The following is a 14,020-nucleotide window of genomic DNA, read 5'->3' as shown; positions in this document are numbered from 1 at the left end:
GGTGTCCAGACGCAGAGGGCGTCTTCCTCGCGTCCCCACCCCATTCTCCCAGGGACTTAAGGGTTGAGGGCGGACAGAGTGGAGACGATGGAGGGCGAGAGGGACAGACATCGGTGGAGTCCACGCGCTCACGAACCTTAACTGCTCCCATCCCGGAGCCCGGGGCCCGACCACAGTCCTGGGCGTTCACACCAGCCCCGGCTTTATTCGGAGGAGTTTGTTAGGGGAAGAAATGACTGCGTAGATGCAGCGCGTGCGCGGCGCCTCTCAGTGTCCACGCTGATGAGCCACCCTGTCTAGCCACCTGGCAGGGGACAGTTGTGGCTGTGAATAACTCCCGTTGCACTGCCCAATGCGGTAGCCACCCACCACAGGTGGCTATTTAAATGTAAAGCAATTGAAATAGGATAAAATGAAAAGCTCAGTCCCTCAGTCCCCCTAGACACATATCAACAGCCATCATCCTCAAAGTTCTATTGGACAACGCTGCCAGGGTCTCTGACCCTCAGAACCGGCCTCAGAGGGAAGTGAGGCATCTTACCCGGGTTATCAAGGGCCTCCTAGGTCAGGTCTTGGCGTGCACCGTTTCCAGCCCCACAGCAACCCTGAGAGGTGGAGTTACCGCTTCTGTTTTACAGGTGAGGAAACAGCGCAGAGAGGTTCAGCAGCATGCCAGGCAGGTAGTGATGGAAAGGCAGGTCTGTCTGGTTCAGAGCCACCATGGGCTTCACACCCCGCCTTCCTCCACAGTGTAAGGTGGAGAACTGAGCAGACAGGAGGAAGAGGCTCCAAACAAGGGAGCCGATAACTCGGGTCCTTGAAGCAACAATGCAAGGCAGGTGCATCTTTCATTGTACTCTTTTTTCCTTCATTTTCCCACCTCCCTTTTAAATTCTTTTTTTCTCTCTTTCCCTCCCTCATGCTCTTTGACTTGCTTTTGCATCCACTGGTGATGCCCTGGGCTCACAGAGCAGCAGCCAGTCTGGGAGCTGAGACCCAGGAGCTGCCTTCCAAATGCAGCTGTCCCTCCTTGGCCAGGCTGGGGTGCGGGGTGGTGGACACCCCAGCGCAGCTCTTGCGTGATGGCTCAGGGTCCCTGTCAACTAAAGAATCAGCTAAGCTGATCTTCAAAAGAGCCTACAAAACAGCCCCACTTTTTAGCAGCCATGTCAGCTTACCGAGAGTGACAATGAAGATAACGTTGTCTTCACCAAAAGAGATTGGTCGGTTATTGTCATCTGCTCCCTGTTGTAAGGGAACCCACCCAAGCATTGGAGATGGCTGGGCCAGGGGACCCAACTCCAAGTGTCACCTCTTCTAGGATGGGTGTCACTTTGGTTATGGAGGACTACTGCTCTCTCTCTCTTTCCTAATTATAAATATAATTTTAATATACAGGAAAATATAGAGAATTAGGTAATAGCACTCTGTGTACCCACCACTGAGAATTAACATATGTTAATGTTTTGTTATTTTTGCTTCAGATATTTTTGGAGGTATAACTTACATACAATAAAGTACACAAATATTAGTGTACGGTTTGGTAAGTTTTTACCTATGTGTACATCTGTGTAATTACCATCCAGATCAAGGTGTAGTATTTTATCATCACCCCAGAAGGATCTCTATGCCATTTTCCAGTCAATAGTTCCCATAAGTAACCCCTATGGTAACTCCTATTCTGAATTCTGTGACTTTGGAATTAGTTTTGCCAATTCGAAAACTCCTTAAACAAAATCATACTGCATGTATTCTTTTATGTCTGGCTCTTTTGCTCAACATAAAGTCCATGAGATTCATCTATGTTGTTGCAGTATTAATCCATCCTCCTACTGGTGGACGTTTGAGTTATTTTGTTGTTGTTGTTGTTGTTCTCGTTGCTGTTGCTACTGTAAATAGTGCTGCAATGAGTATTCTTGCACCTGTCTCCTTGTGTGCATGATTAAGAGTCTCTAGGATATATATCTACAAGTGGAATAACTAAATTGGTTTGATTATCTCTAGTCATTGGCTAACATAAATAAAGCTGCCATGAGCAGCCTTGTACATTTCTTTTGGTGCACATAAATACTCACTTCTCTTGGGTTTATACCTAGGAGTGGAATTTCAGAATCACCGTATAGGAATATGTTTAGCTTTTGAAGATACTGCCAAACAGTTTTCCGAAGTAGTTGAATGAATCTACGCTCCCAGCAATGTGTAAGAATTCCAGTTGCTCCATATTTGTGTCAATATGAGATATTATTAGACTTGTTAATTTTAGCCATTCTGGTGACTGTGTACTGGTATCTGACTGCGGTTCTTTTTCTTCTTCCTGTGGCTTTAATTTACATTTCCCTAATAAGTAATTAAATTGACCACCGTTTCGTATGCTTCAAGTATTTCTTAATAAGAGAACTAGAACAAAATAGATAAAGTTGAAATCCCCTTGGTTATCCTTCTCAGTCCTATCCCCCGCCCTCCCCAGAGACAACCACTACCATGAATTTGGTAAGTGCCCTTCCAGTCCATGTTTTGTACCTAAACTATATTTATATGTTTACATTAAAAAAAGTATAGCATTACTTTATGTGGTTTTTAAATCTACATAGCTACTTTAATGCTGCAACATGCTTTGTTTTCACTCAACATTGTTTTTACATGTGTTGATACACAGAGCTCTAGCTTATTCATTTCATCTGCCAAATAGAAGTCATTGAATGACTACAGAGCAATTTATTTATCCTCTCTCCAGTTGATGGGCACTTGGGTGTATCCAGTCTTTATCACAAACAGTACTTCAGTTAACATGCCCTTGCCTATCTCTTAGTGCACATGTGTAAGTCCACTTCTGTGTCCATCTTGATTCCTTCCCTAGAACCAGACAAAAGGCAAAAGTTAAACCCTTAGTCCCTTGAGCCTTCTGGCTGGGTTCCATCTTCTATTCCAGGGCCTCCTATGGTCCCCAGCCACCTGACCATAGTGACGAAGATGATAAGTGACCTCACTGTGAAGATGTGACCCTGTCCTTCACAGAGGAGAGGAGGGGAGCTGTGTCTTTCACCAGCCCTGAACCTAAGTTAACTATAACATCCTTACACTGGGATCTACACACATTTCAGGTTCTAGAAGGTCATTCAGTCACACAGGTCTTCTTCCAGAAAAAGATTTGAGGTAACCTATGATTATAATACATGACAGTCACAATTTCTCACATTTTTAAAGACCAGTTCTTTACCTTAATTGGCATCTCTTCTGCCTGTACACTGTTGACCTCTCTCTCCTTAAAACTTGTCCTGGGTGCCCATCTAACAGCCTCACCGTTTCTTCTCAGGGCCCTGGTGGAGCCTTCCCTGTATAATTAAACTCTGAAGTTCCCCTACAAGTCTCTCCTTGACATTTTCTTCTCACTCTATGCTCTTGCTGGCCCATCTCATCCCCTCCCAAAATTGTAACTAACATTTATAAGCTTTCAAATATTTATTTCCAGAGCTGATTTTTTTTCCCTTAAGTCTCTTATATCCAATCACCTGTAAGACCCCTAGAATTCCTCTACAGACACCCTGTGGAAGAAACTTCTTGTTTCCTAATATCAGATCTCCCTTTCCTATATAGTAATAAATAGATAGACCTATGGATTTCTGAAATAAAGATATATTTCCCAGCCTCCCTCGCAGGTTTTAGTGGTTATATGACTAAATTCTGGACAATAGAGTTTGAGCAGAGGTGTCCTATATAAACCTCTGGAATGTATCCCTTAGGAAAGGGGAACTTTCACCATTGCTTCTTCCTGATGGATGGAAGACAGACAGGAAGCTAGATTCCACACCATGAGGTGGAAGCCATGTATTGAAGATGGCAGCAAAAAGATAGAAGAATCCTGGATCCCTGATGTCATGGAGCCCCATACCAATGAACCCTGGACTGCCAACACCTACAGGAGAGAAAAGTAAAATAAAATGTCCATCTTGTGTAAGCCATTATTTTGGGGGTTTCTGAACCTTACAATTGAGCCAAATCCTAATACCTCACATAAATCTCACCGGGAACCCCTCAACTCTGGACTTGTAAATTTAAGAGACAGTCATTTCCTTATTGCTTAAGCAAGTTTGAGTTGAGTTTCAGTGACTGTATTAGTTTTCTAGAGCTACCCTAACAAGGTACCACAAACTGGGTAGTTATAACAACAGAAATTTATCCTTTCACAGTTCTGTGAGGCTAGAAGTAGATAATCAAGGTATCAGCAGGGTTTGTTCCTTCGGAAGACTGTGAAGGAGAGTCTGTTCCATGCCTCTCGCCTAGCTTCTGGTGTTTGCTGGCAATCTTTGGCATTCTTTGGCTTGTACATGCATTATTCTGATATCTGCCTTCATCTTCACGTGGTGTCTTGCCTGTGTATCTTCATCTGTGTCTCTTCTCATCTTCTTATAAGGACACCAGTCATATTAGATTAGGGTCCACCTTAATTCAGTAGAACTTCATCTTAACTTGATTATATCTGCAAAGACCCTATTTCCAAATAAGGTCACATTCACCAATACTAGGGGTTGGGACTCTAACATATCTTTTTGGGAGTCACAATTCAATCCACAACAGTGACATAAGCACAAAATTGACCTACAATAGCCAAAATCATCTTAAAGAAGAGTAAAGTTATGCTACCTAATTTCAAGACTTCCTACACAGTTACAATTATTAAAACAGTGTGGTGTTGGCCAAGGGTTGGCAAATAGATCAGTGAAACAGAGTAGAGTTCAGAAATAGATAAATGCATATTTGGTTGATTGCTTTATGAGAAAGGTGTCAATGCAATTCGATGAGGAAATAAAAGTCTTTTCCACAAGTGTTGCTGGAATAACCAGATATCTGCACAGAAAAAGATTTACTATAACACCTACTATGCACCTTATGCAAAAATTAATTTGAGATGGATCATAGACCTAAACATAAAAGCTAAAACTAAAAAGTTTCCAGAAGAAAATATAGGACTCATAACTTTGATGTAGGGGAAGATTTTTTAGATAGGATACAAAAGGCACTAGTCACTTTTTTTAAAAACTGAGAAATCAGACTTCATCAAAACTTAAAACTTTTGTTAATCAAAGACACTATTACAAAAAGAAAGAGGCAAGCTGCAGACTGGAAGGAAATATTACACTATGTATATCTGACAAAGGATTTGTTTATAGAACATAGAAAACCATCTACAAACTAATAAGAAAAAGACAAACAATGGGGCCGGCTCTATGGTGTAGTGGTTAAATTTGGCACGCTCTGCTGCAGCAGCCCAGGGTTCACAGGGTCAGATCTCAGGCATGGACCTATACCACTTGTCAGCCATGCTGAGGCAGCGACCCACATACAAAGTAGAGGAAGACTGGCACAGATGCTGGCTCAGGGCTAATCTTCCTCACCAAAAAAAAACATGAATAACCTAGTAAAAACAAAGCACGGGCAAAATTCTTGAACACATACCCTGTGATCTAGCAATTCTCCTACATATTTACCCAGAAGAAATAAAAAATAATATAAGAATGAATTTTTATTCATAATAGCCAAACAGTGGTAGCAACACAAATGTCCATCAGCAGATTAGACATACAACTGTGATGTATTCATACAGTGGAATACTGCTCACCAATGGGAAGAACAAACACACACAGAAGTACTGACACACACAGCAGAGTGGACGAGTCTTAGAAATGCTATGCTTGCAAAAGAATGTGGCGGGAGGTGGAATAACAGCGCCTCAAAGACGCCCAGGTCCAAATCCCTGTAATAACGTGACAAAAATTCATACGACAAGGGTTAAGGACCTTGAGATGGGGAGATAATCCTGGATTATCTGGGTAGGCCCAATCTAATCACTTGAGTCCTTAAAAGCAAAGAAACTTGCCCGGCTGTCATCAGAAGGAGATGTGACTACAGAGGAATGGTCAGAGATGCAACGTTCCTGACTTGGAAGTTGGAGGAAGGGACCTTGAGCCAAGGAATGTGGGTGGTCTCTAGACGCTGAAAAAGGCAAGGAAATAGACTCCCCTGGAGACTCCAGAAAGGAACACAGCTTTGCCAACACCTTGGCTTTAGCCCACGGAGAACACCTTGTTGGACTTCTAACACAAAAAAACTGTAAGATAATAAATTTCTGTTGTTTTAAGCAGGTAAGTTTGTGGTAATTTGTTACAGCAGCAACTAGAAAACTAATAAAAGTGCATATAGTATGATTCCGTTTGTATGAATCCAAGTCCAAAACTAGGTAAAACTGATCTATGGAGCTGCTTCTAAATCAGATCAATGGCTGCCTCTAGGGAGAGGCACGGCCCAGTGAAAAGGGTCACGGAGAACTTTCAAGAGATGTTCATTGTCTTGATTTGGGCAGTGGTTACATGGGTGTATATATTTGTTCAAAACTCATTGAACTGTGCACTTAAGATTTATGCACTTAACATAAACATACCTCAATAAACAATTTTTTTTGAAAAGCAGGAGCAGCTATGCAGTGTGCTTTCCCTGATTTTCAGGATCTCCTGTTCATAAGCTCTATTCTATTGTTCTTTTCAAGAGCGAGCACACACCCTTCATCACTTCCAGACCCACAATATCACCATCTTCAATCCTAAATGCCACTACTTTAATCATCCTCAAAAGTCCCCTGAAGCCTAGGATTTCTCTGGCAAGCAGATGCCCCTGGCAGTCTGGACGAGGGAAGAGAAGCAACCCTGGCACCTGACGTGTATCAGGTTCTGTCTGATTCCTCTCATTCTGTCCTCTTGACAAGCCCATGAAGTCAATAATAGGGTTTCCATTTCACAAATGAGGAAATGGAGGGTCAAAAAGCCAAGAATCTGCCTGACGTAACCCAGCTCATGGGAGACAGTGCCTCATTCCACATCTGTCTGACTCCCTGGTAGACCCCCTTTCCATGACCCCCAGATACCCCTCCCATAATGCCTCCCTAGCCCCTGGCACTGGGCCTGGGCAGGGATCGCCAGTGATTTATAATACATGAGGGGAAGAATGTAAGCAGAATATTCCAGAGTTAAGGTGCCTCCTTGAAGAAGGCTCAGCTGAGACTCTGCAAAAAGCAGCTTTTTCATAATTACCAAAATCAGGTGACAACCAAATGTCCTTCAGCAGGTGATAAGTAATGAATAAACTGGCACATCCAGACAACGGAATCTTATCCAGCACTAAAAATAAATATGCTATAGAGCCATGAAAAGACATGGAGGAACTTTAAATACATATTACTAAGTGAAAGAAGCCAATCTGAGAAGGCTACCTACTGTATGATTCCAACTACATGACATTCTGGAAAAGGCAAAACTCTGGAGTCAGTAAAAAGATCAGTGGTTGTCAGAGGGTAGGGAGGAGGGAGAGATGAATAGTTGGAGCACAAATGATTTTTTAGGCAGTGAAAATACTCTTTGTGACACTGTGGTGGTGGATACATGTCATTATACATTTGTCCAAACTCATAGAATGTACAACACCAAGAGTGAACCCTAAGGTAAACTGTAGTCTTTGGATGATTATATTCTGTCAGTGTAGGTTCATCAATTGTAACAAATGTGCCACTCTGGTGGGGGATATTGATAATGGGGGACACTGTGCATGGGTGGGGACAGGAAGTATGTGGAAAGTCTCTGTGCTTTCTGCTCAATTTTGCTGTGAACCTAAAGCTACTCTAAAAAATAAAGTCTATAAAAAAAACTGAGTAAATGGATCATGGGAGAGAAAACAAGGAAACTTTTAAAGAAAGAAAAATACCTCAATGTGATTTTTTACAGATTTATCTCAATATAATTGACATAGAATAAACTGCACAGATTTAGAGTGTACAATTTGATAAATCTTGACGTATGTTCACAAGATAGTACACATAGCCACCCCTCCCCCCCTAAAGTTTCCTCCTGCCCCATTACAATCTCTTCTCATCCCTTTTTGTCTCCTCCTCTTTCCCAGGCAAACACAGATCTGCTTTCTGTCACTATGGAGTATTTTACATTTTCTAGAATTTTACATAAATGGAACCATACAGTAGGTACTCTCCTTCTGAAATTATTTTGAGATTCATCCATGTTGTTGCATGTATCAATAGCTCACTCTTTTTCATTGCTGAATAATATCCCATTGTATGGATGTACCACAATGTGTTTATCTATTCACCTGTTGATGAACATTTCGGTTGTTTCCAGTTTAAGCTATTACAAATAAAGCTGGTATACAACTATTGGCAGATGCTTTTGTTTCTCTTGGGTGAATACCTACGAGTAGAAAGACTGGATCATATGGTAGCTATGTGTTCAACTTTTTAACTCCTAAAGAAAGAAAAGCACTTTGATGTGGTTTTAAAACAAAACAACCCACAACAAGTCTCAGGCAGTCTCAAAACAGAAGTTTCCCTTCAGCGGAGTTCTACAACTTTCTGCTGCCACCCTCTGGGGAGCAAAAAGAGGAAAGAGCTGAGTCCAAAAGTCCACTCGCAAGACCAGAATCCGTCCTGCTTTCTCTCCTCCCTCCAGCAATGTTGGTCCCCACTCCATCATACCCACAGCCCACAGCCCATTCATGGACCATTTAACTAACTTGATTACAGGAGAGGAATTTCGGAGTGGTTCAAGCCACAAAGATAACTCAGTGGGGAGGAAGAGGAACATGGGCTTAAGTCTACTTTCTAGCCCTAGATAGCATCCTACTGTCACAGAGGTAAAAAGAACTTCAAATGCTAGAAATGAGCTAGCACTTTCTTTGCAATCCAGACCAGCTTTGCAGGTTGTGAGATATGTCAGAGGTGTTTTTTTCTCTAGTGCCAGGTGCATGGCACCTACTTAATTTGTATTTGAATGACTGAAAGAATGAATATCACACATATTCCTCTAATTAGTCACAGTAACAGTCAAGAGGCACTTGGTTCATGGCAAGAGCACTCAGTGAACCAGGAGTCAGAAGACGTGGTCTCCAGTGCTTACCTTGCCAATAAACTAGCTTTGTCCTGTGGGCATGACATGGAACCTTTCTGAGCCTCAATTTCCTCGTGCTATATAAGGCAAGAAAAACAACTTGACTTCTTTAGCTTTGGGGACATTTAAATAAGATGACATAGGCCAAAATCCTTCATAAACTGTCAGAGTGCTACAAATGTAAAATGTCTGCTTTTACAAATTTATTTACAAATGTATTAGCAAATGAAAACAATTACACAATATGACTTTTTTTTTACATTGTCTCCCGAAAACTCAAATCTGTCTTATACATTTAGCTCTACGTTGTCAGTGAGTTAAGAAAGAGCAAATTTTTGCCAATCCTTGTAAACCAAGAATCTGAGCCACAGAGAGGTTAATTGAGTTTCCAAAGATCACCCAGGGAGTCATTTTTTGGGCAAATTTTAATCTGGCTCTCCTTTTTGAGAATACATTCATTTCCCCTTTGTCTCCACATTTCCAGCAGCATTTCTCTGCACTGTTATACATCTCTGATACTCCTCAATGTGGAGATCACTTAGTAAGTCTACCTCGAAAGCCAATGCTTTCTCCCTTGCACCATGGGGGATGATTACCTCCTGTGCTTGATTATATTATAAGTGGTGTTAGTTAAATCTTCTCAGATAAAGACCACCTAGTTCAAATACATAGTCCAATATTATTAGAATACAATAAAACTAACAGTCTATTAATGCAAGAGATTATTTCCACCACTGTTAGAAGAAAAGAAAAGATCCATAGAGATCTAAAATTTTTCAGATTTGTCCTCCCCTGTCTCCTCCTTCACATTGCCCATCCCCACTACCCAGAGATTATTTGGGATGAACCTCTGATTTGGGTGGGGATGGAGGACATGTCTGTCTATCTGAAGCAGTGAATCATGGCCTTCTGAGGACTAGACAGTGGATTCTCCATCTTCTACGTTCTATGTCACAGTTTTATGCATTCCAATGGGATTACTTTACTCTTCCTTGTGTTATAACACAGATGCTCACATGAGCAGGAATGAATAAATGAACAAACACACAAACTAGGCTGACACACGTCCAGCATCGTGTGTGTGGAGAGAGGGAAGCAGAGAGAAAACTGCATAATTTCCTTCTAAGCAGCATCCTTTACCAGAATCTCTTGGTAGAGGAAACTTTGAGATGACCATACTAATTATAATGAAATATGAATAAGGCAATGATATATTTTCAATAATAAAAAACAGGCCAGCCACAGGGGTTACCAGGGCTGTGGAAGCCACACTCCTCATGACCCCACTTTGGCACACTCAGAGTGGGGGAGAGGAACTCACTGTAAAGCTATCCCCATCTCTCCCTACATGATACGTTCATCCTCTTGAAATACTCTCTAAGAGGATGACCTTTTGAGAGGGGAATGTAGTGTAACTTAATAACTTTTTAATAACTAAGAGTTTGGGTAACTTTGGATGAAAATAAGCAATGAAAGTAAGCTCTATGTTGTCAATGTCGTATAAAAGTTTAGTTTTCAATAAAACCTCATACTGTAAGTAGAATACAGTAACTTAATATATTAAATGGGAAAAAAGATCAGTGTAAGTACAGAATCTTTGAACTCTTTCATTAAATGTGGCCCAACATCAGCAGCTGTTCTTTGGATCATCCCCAATACATGTGAACATCACTAACACTAGGATTTTGTTCTCTAACTTCACTGAACAGAAAAAGGACTCCTTGGAGAGTGGATGATTGAATGTCTTAGAGAATGGGAAAAAAATCACTTTGAATCTGGAATATCTTGTTTTCTCCAGAAAGCAAAGATGCTTTTTAAAAATATTTGCAGTAGAGTAACTCAGAGTGGGCTCCCACTGGCCATGTAATGACAATTTAAGTATCATCATCTTCATATACATCATCATTAAGTATCATCATCTTCATATACATCATGATTAAGTTTCATCATCTTCATATACAGTGTAAAGCAGTGGTTCTTGTACTTGAGACAGCATCAGAACCACCTGGAGATGTTAAAACACACATTGGTGAGCCCACTCCCAGAGTTTCTGATTCAGCAGGTCTGGTGTGGGGCCCAAGAATCTGCATTTCTCACAGATTCCCAGGTGAAGCTGCTGCTGCTGGCCCGGAGACCACACTTTGAGAACCACAGGTGTAAATTATCCTAATTGAACTGGGAGAGTCTGTGAGCATCTATGAATTTGTTATGATACTCAAAATAAAAAAGTCAATATAAAATGTACAGAAAGGCAGTTGTAAAAAAATTATTACGTGTATTGATATATATGTATGTTTGTATCACCTTTTAAGTACATGTTGGTTTATAAAACATAGTTCTTTTAAAATCTGTGTAAGTGATGAGTGAACACAAAAAAATCCACAAGTTAATGAAATAACTCCAGGAAAAGTAGGATTTGTATCAAAGCAGGAAAAACTAAGCTGATTACCTTAATAACACAGTAGAAAGTCGGGTCCTCAATCAGCACCAAGAGTGCACAATAACCAGTCAAATCCTGTGTTCCAAAATGATGAACTAGCCAAATGGCCCAAAGAAGAGAATTAACTCCATCCCTCATCTCCTGGAAAAGAAAATCTCTAAATGCTTCATTGCAATGAGATACTCATAAGGCAGTGATATGTTTTCAATTAAAATATCAAACGAGGTTAATATATCATAATGGCAGGACAATGAGTTTGGCAATGCCAGCCATGTGAAACCTAAACTGACGTCATCTCTAAGGAAGACATCAAATTTCAATAAACTAAAGTCTATGAGTGAGTAAAATTCCCCCTGACAAAACAAGGTGCAACTCGTGTATAAAAGGCACTTAGCTAATGACTCAGGTTTGCAGTACCCTGCACTATAAAACCAAATGGAGGTCTCAACCAAGAACCCATCAGCTGACAACACGGAAGGTCTAATTTTGTCTTGTCTTTACCTTTAGGATCTGGTAAGTTTACTGCAACCTTTGGAAAAAAGAGAAATAGAACTGGGTCAAATTACTGCAACTCCAAGTAGATACCTCTGAGAAGGTATGAGAATAAGAGTAAGAATAAGAACAGAATAAGGATAAAAACCTACAATTGCACAAAGGCTAGCACATGAATGCTAATAGCAGTTTTATTCATAATAGCCAAAAACTGGAAACCAGCCAAATGCTCATTAAAAAGTGAATGAATAAGCAAATTGTGGTACATCCGTACTATGGAATACTACTTAGCAATACAAAGGAATGAAATATTGACACATGCTACAACATAGATGAATCTCAAAAATAATATAAGTCAAAGAAGCTAGACATGAAAGAGTACCTATGGTGTGATCTTTGTGTTATTTCTTGTGTGTTGAGTAATTCTTTAGTTGTTTAAAACACTTATGAGGAGCCAGTCTATTGGACTGGTGATTTAATCAAATGCTTAGACAATTTTGATAAGACAGTTTGTAATCAATGTCGAAATGAATGGGGGAATTTAATTTGTTAAAATTCAATGTTTTTAGTTATTAGTTGTGGAAATCATATATAAATATTTAGAGGAATATAAATTTTAATGATTAAAGGAATGCTAATTGTTCAAAATATTCGTAAAAAGAATACATTGTTACATGAAATAAGACATAATAGAAGGGAGTGGTTCTCGCTTGCACAAAAGCCTCTTACACATTCAATAATGCATCAACATACATCAGTAAATCTCACCTCCAGCCTGTCAGCACAAGCACGTGCATAGGACAGAGCTGTAATCAGTGTGTAGAGACCATCTTGGGTTGTTTTTTCCACTTAATGATATTTCATGTATAAAATTTGACCTATAGAACTAACCCACAATATTGTTATTTCTGAGATACTGGAAAGGCATTCATAATATACCATATTTTGCCAGCCTTTTCCTCCATTGTTGGAGTTTAAGTTCAAAATCACTAAAAATTGTTGTTAGCAACCGTTTCTTTCTTGCTATGGTGCACTAGCAGTACCCAGACCCGGCTCAGAAGCCAGCCCCACCTTGTCATAGCCATGTGATCTTGAGCAGACCACCTGACCTTTCCGAGCATCACAACCCAGAGTTATGGAGAGGATTAAATAAGACATGTCTACAGCGCCTGGCACAAAGGAGATGCTCAGAAATGTTGAGCCCCAGATCTAACACATATTTTTCTGACGTTATTAGCTCTCACTGAATATGCTCTTTAGAGCATCCAAGCCTTTCGATTTTAGTCTGCTCTCAACAGATTTACCACTTTGGACCTGGTGTTTTTCATATTCTAGACCTTAGCTTCACTACTTTTCTTCTCTCAGAGTTGATTCAAGCTTAACATTTTTCATTGCTTCAAACCAACATCTTCCTAAGTTTTTTTGTTCGTTTGTTGTTGTGTTTGCGTTTTCACTCCTACACTTTCTATCTGCTACTCTCTGTGTAACCCATGGCCCTCCTGTGGCCCTCTGATCATTTGTGCGGCCTTTTCTCTTCCCCCGTCTGGTGTATATCTTTTCAGTCTGTTTTCTTTAGGCATACACTGGTGTATATATTTTAAATAAGATCATACCTTATATTCTGTTTGTAACCTGTAACCGTATGACCCATTTCCATGTCTTCAAATATTCTCATCATTTTAATAGGTATGTGGGTAAGTTGCAATTTAATCAATTCCCCATTTTTAACATTTACATTGTTTTCACTTTTATAGATGATATTTTAATGAATATTCTAGCAGCTATATCTTTAGGCTCATCCATGATTATTTCCTTAGAATAAACTCATAGATTTATTCATAGAATAAATTCATAAGTTGCTGAGTCAAAGAAAATATAAAATTCTCAGTCTTTTAGTGTTTATTTTCACATTGCCTACCCAAAGATTATACCAATCAGGGCATAGCTTTCTGCAGAAAACATAAGGCAATATTATCACATCAATCAGTTTTCTTTAGATGCTCTCTTACCAACCAGTCTTCAGAAATATTAATATTTTGAGCTATTTCCTGAACAAAACTTGTAAATAAAATACTATGAACTCACATTTTAGCAATCGGATACAAAAGAAGTAACTACTCTCTGAAATGTCACCTTTATTAAACCA

This window comes from Ceratotherium simum, chromosome 10, assembly GCF_057802395.1.
Source record: "Ceratotherium simum simum isolate JZ-2026a chromosome 10, ASM5780239v1, whole genome shotgun sequence".
Lineage (NCBI taxonomy): Eukaryota > Metazoa > Chordata > Mammalia > Perissodactyla > Rhinocerotidae > Ceratotherium > Ceratotherium simum.
Note: the sequence above shows the minus strand (reverse complement) of the source record.